The sequence below is a fragment of the Ochotona curzoniae genome, unplaced genomic scaffold, assembly GCF_017591425.1.
Source record: "Ochotona curzoniae isolate NIBS_2020 unplaced genomic scaffold, NIBS_Ocur_1.0 contig_2754, whole genome shotgun sequence".
Lineage (NCBI taxonomy): Eukaryota > Metazoa > Chordata > Mammalia > Lagomorpha > Ochotonidae > Ochotona > Ochotona curzoniae.
In genome coordinates this window covers 2,932,377-2,947,854 of record NW_024465582.1, presented here as the reverse complement: position 1 = coordinate 2,947,854, position 15,478 = coordinate 2,932,377, and positions in this window count along the sequence as shown.

The following is a 15,478-nucleotide window of genomic DNA, read 5'->3' as shown; positions in this document are numbered from 1 at the left end:
TACATCCTGCCCTATTCCCAACTGACAGTCTTCTGTTGAGCAAACAATTCTGTTTAAGGGACTTTAGGCAGTTTATACAGAAGATTTTTGATGGTAAAAGGTAGGGTATCAGAACTTTCCCTGTAATCTTTCATTCCTTTAGAGCTATTCTTCCAGTGTTAGCAGAGTGAGCTGCAGGGAAATGGGGAGCTTAGCTGTAGGGCACACTGGTCATAGGACCCTAGGGACTGACACAAAGCCCAGGTAGACAAGTTGTCCCCCAAGAAATAGTTTCTGTCCTAAAAAATCTATCTTATTGTTAAAGGGGATATCCAGTGTAATTTAACAGATACAATAACCTTCCTCCCAAAGAGACCAAGCCGCGTGACCTTCTAACGCATCCATTTGAGAGACAGACGTATCAACTTGGTTCTCCATTCCAGGCTGTCAGAATTCTGTCAACATCAGTGCCCAGGCTGGGCAGCATGAATGCACGAATGAGAATTGCCTTGGATTCTTTTCTCTCAATCTTGTTTCTCTCTGTTATTTCCAAGCATCTAATCTTTTCCTTTCTATTCCGAGAATCACACTTGGGCAAGTTGGGCAAAACACCGGCTCCACGTGAGCTAGGAGCATCTCCCTGGTAGGTCTACGTTCTCACAAAGGATGACCTTCTCCAGCACCAAAGACTCATTTACAGAGAATCTGTTGTTACCAGGGCCCTACACTATTATTATGCTGCTGAGCTTGTGTTCTGAAAAGCTTCTGGAAAACAACCTGATTAAATTGGGAAGTTAGGGGTGATGGATGTTCAGTTAGAAAAAGGTACCTGGCTCCCCTCTAAGCACATCTCTGTGTCCTGACCTTCAAGAGAAGCAAGGGCATGTTTGCTGGCTGCCAAAGACAGAAGACCCAAGCCACCTAGGGTCTTCCATTCTCTCAACCCGCACATCATCAGCTCTGCTCTCCTGTCCTTACAAAGCTGTGTGTTTCTGGCTGGACTGACTGGCAGTGCCCACTCTTCAAGGCTTGCTCTAGCCCTTGGCAAGTGGCCAACTATTCCCACTTCACAGATCCCCTCTGACACTGCAACTGCAACCTCACAGCACAGCCTGAAGGATGCTCCTCGCGCAGCTGTCCACAGAAGATTCGGCCACCCGCGACGAGGACCTTAGCTGGTCCCACAGCCTGGGGACACCCGGCAAAGGAAGTGTTGCCTTCCAGAAACTAATGAAGCTGTTCAGCTTTACAAAATCTCGCTGTTGACATGATTTTCGGTGCAGACTCAAGGCACTAGAGATGCATGTTCCTGAGTGATGCATGTTTAGACTCAGCTGCTACTAAAGGATTGCTGTTTGCTAAATTGGTTTATCCAAGTCAGCACCAACCCCTCCCTAGCACTGGCACATCTGGATGCAGCCAGCTGACTTGACCTGACAAGGGGATTCCATTTTTTACAACCAGCAAGATGGACAGCGGGGAGAGGTGTACCTGTTTCCTTCCCACAAATGTCAGCCACATCATGGCACGGACTGTCATGAAACATTCCAATGCCTTCTCACGTTGGCCATGCTGTTCCCACCAGTCTGCTCCTGCCCTCTATGGCTTGGCACTTATGAAAGGTCTCAATGACCATGCCCAGCAGGTGCAGTGATCTGCAGCTGAGCTGGGGGTGGCGGGCAGACTTGCCCACACAGGTGCTGCACACTGCACAAGGTCCCATCAAATCCAGCCCACCACCACACTCATGCACATGTTTCATTCTCCAGCCTGCCCTTATCACAGAGTGGTCTGGGACATGGTGCGTTGTTATAGATATCCTGTGATTGAGGGCGGCAGCAGGTGTACCCCTCTGCATCCATGTGTTCCCCCAAAAAGCAGGTGGTATTCTTTAAAAATGTTTGTTTATTTGAAAGCTAGAACGATAAGTATAGAGAAAGACAGAGATCTTCACCCACTGAGTCAGCCTCCAGATACCTACAACAGCCAGGGCAAAGGCTGGCCAAAGACAGGAGCCAGCAGTCCAGCCTGGGTCTCAGGCCTGAGCACCAGGGCTGTCAGTGTGGCCTCCCAGACACAGATACATCAGCAGGCAGCTGGATCAGAAGCATGAAGTATCCACAGTCAAACTTGAGCCCTCCAAAGTGGGATGTAGCTGTCTCTAGTGGCAGCTGAACCCCCTGGACATCCCAAAGACACAATAAGTGCTGAAAACAGAATCTGGAGCTCTGAGTTTCAGCCTTGCTGTGAGAGGCTCTGCTGGGCACGGGTAAGGCTGGCAGACAAAGGCAGAAGGAACCTGCTCTGTCCAGGAAGACGTCAGGGGCAGGGCAGTGTGGAGAGGCCAGGACCCCAGCAGGCCAGGAGAGTTCTCCAGGGGCGATCATACAGCCTCATTTTGCCAGAACCCACAACCATGTACAGCTCTCCGCCTGCCTGCATTTCAACCCTAGAAATGAGGGAGAAGAGACGCGGGGTGGGGGCTGGGGGAGCGGACAAGGGCTGTTTAGGTTTGTGTGAGGACCTTGAAGGGCTGGGAGGCAGCCCCCCTAAGCAGTCCCTGGACGCCGCAAGCTTGGATACAGCACGGGGTACTTGGAAGCCCCCCCAGCTCTGGAGCTCCTTAGGCCGGCCATCCACTCACCATCCCTGTCCATCTCTTCCACCACCCACAGAACCTCTGCCCGATTACCCTTCCCTCCCACATGACCAAAACCTTGGAAGGGGATTCGTTAGCACTGCAAAATAAAATCCTAGCAATATTACCTGCCAGTTAAACGAGTCTATATCCACCTCTGATGTACTCCGGGTGTTACAGGAAGGGGGTGCCTGTTTTAACATATTCCTGGGACAGGGAGAGTAATTTGCTTAGCAGCTTTCTGCCAGGAATTGATCTTTTGAAATGTTAGATGAAAACAATGGGACTGTCTCCCACAGGCGGACTGACTCACCAGGGCGGGAGAGGAGAGACATCTGAATTCTGTCTTTTGACTGACTTAATAGTACAAAACATGTGGCTTCCTACACTAAGAAAGGCTTTTGATTTTGAATTCTAGAACTCATGAGGCTTTATAATATCGCTTCAGAAGTCTCTTAACTAAAAAGCAAAGAAGGTAAGTGCCCCACAGGCAGAGGGTTTCCTGTGGAAAGCAGGGCTACTTTGGCATCCAAACCCCAGCACAGCAACCTGGAGCCCTTTGGCAGCAAGGCTGCATGGAGCACCCAAATCTGTCTCAGGAACCCCAGTGACCTCATGTGTGCACTGGGGACAGGCCTGGGCGCCGGTCTTGACCCAGAAGGACCTGAGCCATCCTCACCAGGGACATAAACCAAGCTGCTGGTTTCTGGAAAGGAATTCAGGGGTAGGTAAGATACTTTATGCAAAAAAAAAAAAAAAAAAGGCAATCTTGATGTAATGTACAGTATAAAAGCACAGTCGGCCTGACCTAGATGCCCCCAGCTAGCCTGACTGGGGGTGTGCCCACCTTTCCCACCATTTTCCCTGATGTCTCCCCAAGGCCACTCCCTGGGGCCCACACCCTTGCCCTGGCCACCCTGCTCCTCGCCCTGGAGGCCCTGCTCCTCCCCGGCTGCCCTGTTCCTCGTCCTGGCCGCCCTGCTCCTCCCCTGACTGCCCTGCTCCTCGCCCTAGCCGCCCTGCTCCTCGTCCTGCTACCCTGCTCTGACCTGGCGGCCATGCTCCCTCCTGGCCGCCCCGCTCCTCGCCCTGGCTGCCCTGCTCCTCGCCCTGGCGGCCCTGTTCCTCGCCCTGGCGGCCCTGTTCCTCGCCCTGCCGCCCTGCTCCTCGCCTGGCCGCCCTGTTCCTCGCCCTGGCGGCCCTGTTGCTTGCCCGGGCGGCCCTGCTCCTCCCCTGGCCGCCCTGGCCGCCATGCTCCTCGCCCTGGCCGCCCTGCTCCTCGCCCTGCCCGCCATGCTCCTCGCCCTGGCCGCCCTGCTCCTCGCCCTGCTGCCCTGTTCCTCGCCCTGGCCGCCCTGCTCCTCGTCCTGCTGCCCTGCTCTGACCTGGCGGCCCTGCTCCTCGTCCTGCCACACTGGCGGCCCTGGCCGCCCTGCTCCTCGCCCTGGCCGCCCTGCTCCTCGCCCTGCTGCCCTGTTCCTCGCCCTGGCCGCCCTGCTCCTCGCCCTGGCGGCCCTGCTCCTCGCCCTGCTGCCCTGCTCCTCCCCTGGCCGCCCTGCTCCTCGTCCTGCCACACTGGCGGCCCTGGCCGCCCTGCTCCTCGCCCTGCTGCCCTGTTCCTCGCCATGGCCGCCCTGCTCCTCGCCCTGCTGCCCTGCTCCTCGCCCTGCTGCCCTGCTCCTCCCCTGGCCGCCCTGCTCCTTGTCCTGCTGCCCTGCTCCTCGTCCTGCTGCCCTGTTCCTCCCCCTGGCCGCCCTGCTCCTCGTCCTGCTGTCCTGCTCCAACCTGGCGGCCCTGCTCCTTCCTGGCGGCGCTGCTCCTCGCCCTGGCCGCCCTGCTCCTTGCCCTGGCCGCCCTGTTCCTCGCCCTGCTCCTCGCCCTGGCCGCCCTGTTCCTCGCCCTGGAGGCCCTGTTCCACGCCCTGGCCGCCCTGTTCCTCGCCCTGGCGGCCATGTTCCTCACCCTGGCGCCTTGCTCCTCTCCCTGGCCGCCCTGCTCCTTGTCCTGCTGCCCTGCTCCGGCCCTGGCCGCCCTGCTCCTCGCCCTGGCGGCCCTGTTCCTTGCCCTGGCCGCCCTGCTCCTCGCCCTGGCGGCCCTGTTCCTCGCCCTGGCTGCCCTGCTCCTCCCCTGGCCACCCTGGCCGCCATGCTCCTTGCCCTGGCCGCCCTGCTCCTCGCCCTGCTGCCCTGCTCCTCGCCCTGGCCGCCCTGCTCCTCACCCTGGCCGCCCTGTTCCTCGCCGTGGCGGCCCTGCTCCTCGCCTGGCCCCTGGCCGCCATGCTCCTTGCCCTGGCCGCCCTGCTCCTCGCCCTGCTGCCCTGCTCCTCGCCCTGGCCGCCCTGCTCCTCACCCTGGCCGCCCTGCTCCTCGCCGTGGCGGCCCTGCTCCTTGCCCTGGCGGCCCTGTTCCTCGCCCTGGCTGCCCTGCTCCTCCCCTGGCCACCCTGGCCGCCATGCTCCTTGCCCTGGCCGCCCTGCTCCTCGCCCTGCTGCCCTGCTCCTCGCCCTGGCCGCCCTGTTCCTCACCCTGGCCGCCCTGCTCCTCGCCGTGGCGGCCCTGCTCCTTGCCCTGGCCGCCCTGCTCCTCGCCCTGGCCGCCCTGCTCCTCCCCTGGCCACCCTGGCCGCCATGCTCCTTGCCCTGGCCGCCCTGCTCCTCGCCCTGCTGCCCTGCTCCTCGCCCTGGCCGCCCTGTTCCTCACCCTGGCCGCCCTGCTCCTCGCCGTGGCGGCCCTGCTCCTTGCCCTGGCCGCCCTGTTCCTCGCCCTGCTCCTCGCCCTGGCCGCCCTGTTCCTCGCCCTGGAGGCCCTGTTCCACGCCCTGGCCGCCCTGTTCCTCGCCCTGGCGGCCATGTTCCTCACCCTGGCGCCTTGCTCCTCTCCCTGGCCGCCCTGCTCCTTGTCCTGCTGCCCTGCTCCGGCCCTGGCCGCCCTGCTCCTCGCCCTGGCGGCCCTGTTCCTTGCCCTGGCCGCCCTGCTCCTCGCCCTGGCCGCCCTGCTCCTCGCCCTGGCCGCCCTGCTCCTCGTCCTGCCGTCCTGGCGGCCCTGTTCCTCGCCCTGGCGGCCCTGTTCCTCACCCTGCCGCCCTGCTCCTCCCCTGGCCGCCCTGCTCCTAGCCCTGGCCGCCCTGCTCCTCGCCCTGGCCGCCCTGTTCCTCGCCCTGCCGCCCTGGCGGCCCTGTTCCTTGCCCTGGCCGCCCTGCTCCTCAGCCTGGCTGCCCTGTTTCGCGCCCTGCTCCTCGCCCTGGCCGCCCTGTTCCTCGCCCTGGCCGCCCTGTTCCTCGCCCTGCTCCTCGCCCTGGCCGCCCTGTTCCTCGCCCTGGCGGCCATGTTCCTCGCCCTGGCCGCCCTGCTCCTCGTCCTGCTGCCCTGCTCCGGCCCTGGCCGTCCTGCTCCCTCCTGGCGGCCCTGTCCTCGTCCTGCCGCCCTGTTCCTCGCTCTGGCCACCCGGGCGGCTCTGTTCCTCGCCCTGGCCGCCCTGCTCCTCGCCCTGGCCGCCCTGCTCCTCGCCCTGGCCGCCCTGTTCCTCGCCCTGGCCGCCCTGCTCCTCGTCCTGCTGCCCTGCCCTGGCGGCCCTGCTCCTCGCCCTGGCGGCCCTGCTCCTCGCCCTGGCGGCCCTGCTCCTCGCCCTGGCCGCCCTGCTCCTCCCCTGGCCGCCCTGCTCCTCGCCCTGCTGCCCTGCTCCTCGCCCTGGCCGCCCTGCTCCTCGCCCTGCTGCCCTGCTCCTCGCCCTGGCCGCCCTGCTCCTCGTCCTGCTGCCCTGTTCCTCGCTCTGGCGGCCCTGCTCCTCCCCTGGCCGCCCTGCTCCTCGCCCTGGCGGCCCTGCTCCTCGTCCTGCCGCCCTGGCGGCCCTGTTCCTTGCCCTGGCGGCCCTGTTCCTCGCCCTGCCCGCCCTGCTCCTCTTCCTGCTGCCCTGCTCCTCGTCCTGCTGCCCTGCTCCGACCTGGCGGCCCTGCTCCTCGTCCTGCCGCCCTGGCCGCCCTGTTCCTTGCCCTGGCCGCCCTGCTCCTCCCCTGGCCGCCCTGCTCCTTGCCCTGGAGGCCCTGCTCCTTGCCCTGGAGGCCCTGCTCCTCGTCCTGCCGCCCTGCTCCTCGTCTTGCCGCCCTGCTCCTCGTCTTGCCGCCCTGCTCCTCGTCTTGCCGCCCTGCTCCGTCCTTGCGGCATCGCCTTCCAGCTCCTCTCGTGACAACCTCGGGCCACCCCGCCACCGGCTCGCATGCCGGTCAGCCTGTTCAGCTGGCCCTCAGCCCCGGGTCCCCTGTCTGCCACACGCTCTGCTGAGGATCGGCTGTTTCCCCCCACGAGCCGCCGGCCCCACGCGCCCTCAGTGACGGGCTGCTCTGGGGTCCCCGAGGATCTGCAGCGTCCCACCCCACACGGGATGCACCTTACCTCCTGCGCCTGGGCCTGGGCCTGCTGGGCGCGCTGGTTCCCGGCCGCTGTGGAGCAAGGCCGTGGGTGAGCGCTGGGAGGCGGCCTCTCCGGTCAGCTCCTCCGGGCGCCTCCCGACAGCCTGGGGTCTCCTCCGCGCCTCCCGACTGTCTGGGGTCTCCTCCGCGCCTCCCGACTGTCTGGGGTCGTCCCTCTTCTCGCCTGCCTGCTGTCTGGGGTCTCCTAAATGCACATCAGGGGCATCCTGGGGTATCCCCTCGGGGCTCTCCTCAGCGCAGCCCAGACAGACATCCTGGGGTCTCGCCTCGGGCCTTTCTGCGCCTCCTGCCCAGCCAGCCGTTGACCCCAGGTCATCAGTAAGATTCAGAAACCACAAAAAAAAAAAAAAAAAAAAAAGAAAGAAAGAAAGAAGGAAGGAAGGAAAGAAAGAAAGAAAGAAAGAAACCACATTGTGAAGCTTTGAACTAACCAAAGGGGGAGGGGATGAATTGCTGGCCTTCACCTTTGCGACGTTTTATTGTTTGGGGTTTAAAATATTCTTGTAATCCCCGTAATATGCTAAGTATGAACTCAGGCTTGCGTAGCATTTCAGGGGTCGGGATGGCAGGGAGAGAGGAATAAGAGGACTTTATTTTTCTTTTATGTTTTTCTTTTTCTTTTCTTTTTTTTGTTTTCTTTTTTTGTCCTTTTGGTCAACTCAGATTTTTATAGCTATATAAATGATAAGCATTTATCCTTGACTTGCGATGGAAGTATGCTTTGAAAAGCACGTGGAGAATGCATTTACTGCTTCTGCCCGAACAGCCTCACTCAGCCAGGCACACGCAGCTCACCAGCAGCTGAAGTGTGACGGTCCCCCCTGCAGACCCCAGAGCTGACCCAGGCAGCCTCTGCACGCCGTGGCTGCTACCTGCATCGCCTGGCAGAATGGGGTCACAGCTTGTAGCCCAGCAGCAGAAGCCAAAAATGGTTTCTACTGTGTGTGTTACTGCTTTGGCACCAGGATAAAATAAAAATTCAGTGGAGCCAATGTCAGTTGGGACCCATCCGTGAGTGGGTGTGCGTACTGCAATGCGTGTTTCCTAACAGGATCATGGCCACGCAGTTACAGCCCTGACTGAATAAGAGCTTGCTGCACAGGCGTCTTCCCTTCGGGTTCACACTCCATGATCCACAGGAGTTCACTCAAGAACAGCCAACTTCCAGGCAAGAAGGGGGTATGGAACGTGGGGACTATACAACTTGTGCCAGTAGTCATCAACAGGACCCACTCCGATCTTATACCAGGAAAGCCCGGGCCAGCTTTCCTTCTCTCACGTTTCCTGCTGCCCGTGGCCATGTCACGGAGTTGTCGGGAACATGGTGGGGCCCATTGGGCCCGCCACTGTCCAGGCTGTTGACCTCAACATCCCATGGAGGGATTTACAGAGGCTCGGAGGAGGTCAAGGGCAGTCCGCACACAGGTCAACAAGAGGAGGGAGGGGGCTTGGAGGCTATACAAACAGAATGTCACAGAATTGTTTCCTAAATGATAAGATTTACTTCAAAGCTCACATACAATCAGGTGAGAATCTGTTTACTTATGACCTGAGTAAAACAATATAATGGAATCTGTACGTTATTAAGGTTTTTCTAATTTTTGCCACCCAAACTAATAGTGTGCAGAGAAGGGATGGGCATGTATTGAAAGAAACGGCAGTCTTCACAGCTATGCTCGATAGCTGTAAGTTTTTCTGCAGGATGGCTAGGGGTGGGTGGGGAACGTGTCAGTGCATCAAGCACGATGAAGGAGCGTGACATCTGCACTGTGAGATGACGCCTACCTACGTCTGACAAGTGTGCACGCTCGCTGCGGAGGTGCAGGGCAGGTAGCGGCTGTTTGCTACTGATTGGTTGGCAAGCCCTTGCCTGCAGCTCCTTTGACCTCGACAGTTGATTCATTCCAGAGAGAAGGAGCTCTCTGCCTGGCTGCCATGTCGCAGACATTTCCAGAAACAATGCTTTGTTGTCAGGTGTCATTAGGCAACAATCTGAGCTATAGAACTGGACAGCTCTCCAGGAGGAATTTGATGGCAAGGATTCAGTTGGTGAGCAGAAAACATAGAAATGGAGGTGGGCATTTGGGGAAGTAAGCAGGTAAGACACCAATGCCTGTGCTTCAATCTGAAACAGCATGCCTCGGTTTAAGCCACACTCCAGCTCCTGACCTCAGCGTCCTGCCAATGCCATGGGAGGCAGACGTGATGTCTCAAGTTCTTTCTCACTCATCTGGGATGCCTGGATTGAGTGTGCGGTTACTGACTTCATCCTGGTCTAATTTCAGCTATGGCAGTAAACTTAAGGCGTGAGCCAGCAGATAAAAGATGTGTGTGTGTGCTTTGCGCTCGCGTGCGCCTGGCTCCCTCCTCCCTTCTCTTCTTATCTTTTAAGTAAATATATAGGATCCTTTAAAAAAAAAAAGATGTTATTCTTTTAAAAGAAGACAGAAGTAACAACCATTGGGGATTTATACTGCTCACGTCTAACTTTAAAACTTAAGATCATAGGAAAACACATGATGAACCAATGAGGAAAGGCCCAGGAAACATCTCAGCAGGGAAGTCAAAATTCTATTTTCTCACTCAAATGAAGGACAAAGGCAATGCTATCTCATTCTGCAAAAGCTTCATTATGACTAATAGACTGTATTTTTAAAATGTAATTTTTGAGAGAAGTGAGGTCAGTAGCTTCCTGCATGTTGACCAAGGGTGGAAGTTGGTTTTACCTAGTATTCAATGATAGAATGAAGCAATTTCAAACAGATTTATTTTGTATTACAAAGCAGGCAACAGGAATTCGACATATACTGAAGCATTGAGAATTACATGATGTCTTCAGAGGTCCCATCAAACGGAAACACGAAGGCACTTCACACACCTTAGAGGAACCCCACACTGGCCTGAATCTACGCTCCCTCCACAAATGTTGCAGGGGTTCAGTGTTCATTGAAGGCTCCGGCTGCACTTTGTTTCAAGGTGCAGAAGTTCAAGTCTGGTATTAGTCAATACGGCACACAGACAACTTACCAGGAGAGATTTGGGTAATGTTCTATGTGGCTCTTACTTGGCCTTTTCTGCCCAGTTTTACCAGCCTCTGTCTGTTTACCATATCCATGGACTTCCCTGAAGCTGAACAAACACTAATCTGATTTACTTCCTTGCTGCGGAACAGACATTATAGTGGCTTAGAGCAGAAGGACTGTGGTTTAAATATGCAAAAATTAAGGTGATGGGCCCGGCAGCGTGGCCTAGTGGCTAAGGTCCTCATCTTGAACGCCCTAGGATCCCATATGGGCACCAGTTCTAATCTCAGCAGCTCCACTTCCCATCCAGCTCCCTGCTTGTGGCCTGGGAAAAGCAGTCGGAACGGCCCAAAGCCTTGGGATCATGAACCCGCCTGGGAATTCTGGAAGAGGCTCTGGACTCCTGGCTTCGGATTGGCTCAGCTCCAGCCATTGTGGTCACTTGGGAAGTGAACCATCAGATGGAGGATCTTCCTCTCTGTCTCTCCTCCTCTCTGTATATCTACCTTTCCAATAAAAGTAAATAAATCTTTAAAAAAAAAAAAAAAAGAGCTCTGTGAATGGTCAAACAACAGCCGGAGATGCTGGTCAATGACCATGCCTGAGGCCATGCAGCCATCAGAGAAACCCTGACTTCTCCTGCACTGCCTCCAGACCACAGGGCAGGCCTTCAGTCTGCCTTCTGCTCTGCAGGTGCAGGCCGTGCAGGTGCAGGCCGTGCGGAGCTTCTCAGACCACAACCATTCCAAGTTCAAAGGCAGATGCTCCCAGGAACCCAAAGCACTCTTGTGGGAAGTGGAGAACTTCTGGGCCACACTCACCATCTTCATTTTTTTTCAGATACTATGCTCCCAGACTCTGCTTGGTTGGGGAAAAGGGAAAAAAATACTCTTGGGCAAAATTCCTGTTTCCTTGGGTTAAAACACTCATGCTTATGGGTAAGAAGAGGTCTATTTCCAAAGACTTTTTTTCAAATGTGGCTAGCACTTTAATTTAAAAAGAAGAAAACCTATAGAAAAGAAGCCATTTGTTAGGGGAAATGGAGTGAGTATAATTATACCCTCCACTCCATCGCCAGGAACGCTGCCTGTGGCCCAGTAAACAGCAGGCTTCTGTTGCAGACTGAATTCTCCATCTGTGGTGTATATTTTTTGTCGCTTTTAAAGGATGTGAATTTTGGCAAGGATAGGCACTCATGTGTTGAAATGTGCTTGCAGAGTTTCAAACTTCATCTCAGAAACATGGAAGGCACATAGCATATTGGAAATGAAGAGACACAAACCCACCAAAGCTCCTGGAATGGATCGGAGTGACCATGAGCCACAGAGCTGACCTTCCGGTGAGCTGAGGCTGGAAGTGTTAGTGGCTTTCCTGTCAAACCAAGGCTTATTGGCAAAGTCCTGGAAAGAAAGAAATTGAGAGAGAGAGGGAGAGAGAGAGGGAGGGAAGAAGGAAGGAAGGAAGGAAGGAAGGAAGGAAGGAAGGAAGGAAGGAAGGAAGGAAGGAAGGAAGGAAGGGAGGGATGAGTATGGGGTTCTGAGAATGATAATGAAGTTAAAATTGGACTCTCTCCAAAGGCCCTGTCAAGGAAGAATGTTTTTTCTCCCTTTGTTTCACCCCAGACGTCTCACTTCACCAAGGACTTACCTAGTCACTGATTTGGCAGCTAATTCTATTTGCACACTCTAGGAACTCAGCAAACTCCACTGATTTCACATTAAGAGACATTAGAGTGTTTCCAAATACGATGCAATGAACTTGGGTAGATGTTCAGGGACATGGGAGTGCATTTCTGGTTGTGACAAAGCACACACATCCCAGAGTTGTTGAAACGCCATCTCTAGTGAACAACTCCTATTTCAGACGCTTGCCTCTCCTTTCGCGCATTGCGTGTGCTGTTTCAATGTCAGATGGCTTCCATGCCTACCAATGCCTAGGAAGCTGAAGTTCCCAGTGACTGTAATTTCACAGATGGAGGGTAAGGAATGAGAGGACCAGAAAAGGAGTGAGGTGGCTGTGAAGGCCAGCTGTCCAGGCCTACAAGGGTTCGTAACAACCAGGACAAGTGGTGCCACCACAATCATCTTGCTCATTGCAGCAGCAGAATTTCCAACCGACACCTGTGACCCCTGCACTCCAGGAGAGTAACAGAGGACAGCCTGGTCACCTCAAGCAAGTGGCCACACAACCCCTGTGTGCTAGTCACATTTAGATGAACCCCGCATTTATCATGCTAGAAATTCTTAGGAAAATCTCACCAATTCTTTTTGTACAGTCATGCTGCCTGGGCAACACGCTTATTTCTTCTCACAAACTGGGCTCAGCTCCGAGCCTCTGTGCAGCGTGTACTTCTCACTGTCGCTTCCCATCTTCCTGCTGACTCGTGTGTGGAATGGGTGGATTCTAACTTCTGCTTGAGTTAGCAGTCCACCAGGTGAAAGAAGACTTAAAAAAAACCTTTAATTACAAAAGTAAATACTATGGGTAGGAGAGAGAGGGCATCAAACACTCTCTATACATCTTAAGGTAATTGCCTAACAAACAATCAAATCACATTTCGGTCACTGGGTTTGAAGGAATTCCCTAGGAAGCCGAGATGTCCCCTCAGCTCCACCTGCAGCCCCACGGGCAGGAGAGGACCACCGTGTCCTCTGCTGGGCACCAAGCACCATACACAGTCACCCGTCGAAGCTGCACAACACGGAAACACGTAGGGTCCTACCCACGTTAACATGGAAAAAAAATGAGATAACAAAAGAGATTAAAATGTACCCAGAACCCCCGGCTTCTAATAAGTGACTAAGGTTATGTCAAGCCTTGAGTTCCCACTGCTAGGGATAAATCAGCTGTCTAAGGCATCTAACAGAGCAGACCCCATGAGCCCTCACAGCAGAGCTGTAAAGTGAGGCCAGCAGGAGGGAAGCAAGCATCATTGGCCAAGGTCACCCAGCTTGGCCATGTCCAAAGACCAGGTCCTTGCCCTGGGGATTGAGAAACAGCATCGGCATAAGATGTCTGGTTTGAAAACTGGTAATTACATTTAGATAGCAGAATGTTGAGCTTGTGACTGTTGCTTAAGCACTACAGGATTCTCCTAATATGGGGGAAGACTGTAAGCGGAGATGCGGGGAGGAAGCCGAGAGGGAAGGAAGAATTCCTATGTCTGTAAAACCGTGACAGGGAAAACCATCATCATAAAAAAAAAGTATCCACATTTCTAAAGAGAAAACGAGTAATTGAGTTTTCCATTGGAAAATGACACATCTAATAACATGCAGCCTCACCTGTCACAGGAAGCAGCTTGGCACGGCAGATTCAGCAAGAACAGAAGCACTGTGCTAGGCCGCCATCTTGGGGACAGCTTCTGAAGTGACATTTCTCAGTCTTGGAGCCAGTTTGCTGATCCTGGGGACATGAACAACTCAGCACAGGCTGCTGTTTCTTGATGTGCTATGCCATGAGTTCACAGGCAAAGTGACAAAAGCAACTCATGATGGTGGAGGTGGGGGTTGGGGAGCATCCCTCACCCTGCCTTGGTTCTGCCCTGGAGTGCCCACCCCTCACCTACCTTGTGCACACACCTGGGCAGCTGTCACTTCTTCCTTTGATGGCCCCCTGGAGTCATACCTGTCCAGTGGGTTGTTGTGGTCAGTGATGCAGTCAGACATGGCGGTGGGGCGAGACTGGGAGTATGGCAGTGGCATCACGGGATTGCTGCAGGTGCTGAGCAGAGGAGGGCCAGCCAAGGGCGGAGCTGCTTGGCCTGTGCGCATCGGGGGGTGCACAGTGGTCCGAGGAGGGCAGGATCCCAGGGGAGCCAGCTGCTTTCCTCTTGACCCCTTCCTTTTCTGAATAGTCAGTCTCTGCAGGCAGAGGGGGGCAGGTGGGGCAGGGAGACACATGCCCAGCGTGTAGGCCAGGAGCTTGTTCCCAGACAAGGCAGCCAGCTGCAGTGTGGGGAATCAGCCAGCCGCCCAAACACCACACAGGCACGCCTGGCTGCAGAACAAAGCCACCAGGCTCTCAGGACAGGAAGAGCATGCAGACCTGTCCCATCTCGGGTCTGGGCCAACGCCTTGACTACCCAGCCCCTGCCTGAACTCTGGGGTCCTCCTGTCCTCTCCGGGGACTCCTCACCTGACAGGATCCCTCCTGACAGCAGCCCACAGAGCTCTGATAGCTGGTGGCAAAGGTCACACCAAGACCATTTACCGAGTGTCCCCAGGATCCTGCCTGAGTCCTTCCTGAAACTTCTGGAGCTCCAGATGCTGTCAGGCACCCTGTGACGACGCATGGCAGAGTTGAAATCCCTCACGTGCACCCAGATCCTGAGCTTCCCCGCCTGTTTCCCAGTGCAGTGTGCCAGGGATCTAGCACAGCGCAGGAGTCCGCCTCCTGAGATGGACAGACACGGTGACCATGCGTCCCCTTCTGGCCCGGCTGCCACTGTGACTCACTCAGGCCCCGCAGGCACTGTGTTGCCAGACCACTCCACCAGTTCAGCTGACATCACCCACTTCCTGGCAGCCTCCTCGATTTTCATGTCTAGCCCATTTGAGCAATGGCATGAGACTATGAAAAGCCTTCACAAAATGAGGGCCTTTCCTGATTTTGTCATGAGGCTACTCCAGCCTGTGGCATTTGGACAAAGCATCCAGAAGCCACCGGGATCCGTCAGCCTAACGCTGGAGCGGGGCTGGGATGAGCCAGCACCGCCCTCACACCAGCTCTCGCCCTGCACCATGGCTCTGAGGCCTCCCCACGGTCAGCGCCGAGCACGGATGAATGCTTCCAGCTGCACCGGTCGCTCGTATTTTGTCATCACACACGCAAGGTGTGTGATGGTTTCCATATGCAGATGCTGTATCACGAGTCACATGAATTACACCTGCAGGACCCGAAGGGAGGCTGGGGCAGCTGACACTTTTACGGCGGTTATATAGTCTCTGTGTCTCCTAAAACTAAAAATAGCTAAGTCGAAAGATTTTATAGGAGTGTATTTCTATGTCTAGGGAAAAATATTGCCTGGTAATTCTCATTAGAACCCGCTTAGTGTAGCTCTTCCCTTTCAAATGCTGTCTTGCTCTCTGAGGGCCACAGGCTGCTATGGACACTGCCCAGCTGGGTAAGGCGGTGGATCTTCTGTGGCCCTCGCCAGTGCGGAGGGCCCCTGTTGGACACTGCTTGCTGTCCCATCAAGCTCTTGCCTGCCTTTGTTGACAAGTCAACATCATTGATGCCGAGGGCTCAGCTCCAGTCCCCCTGGAGTGCTGCCCACCAGTGCAGCCAGCTCAGACACCTGCAGAGCAGCACTTCACGGAGGGGGTGGGCCTTGTCTCATGTTCTGACCGGGATGCCGTGTTCTGGCTCCAAGAGGCCAGTGGGGTCAGTCCTGCTCGCCGGCCATGTTTGC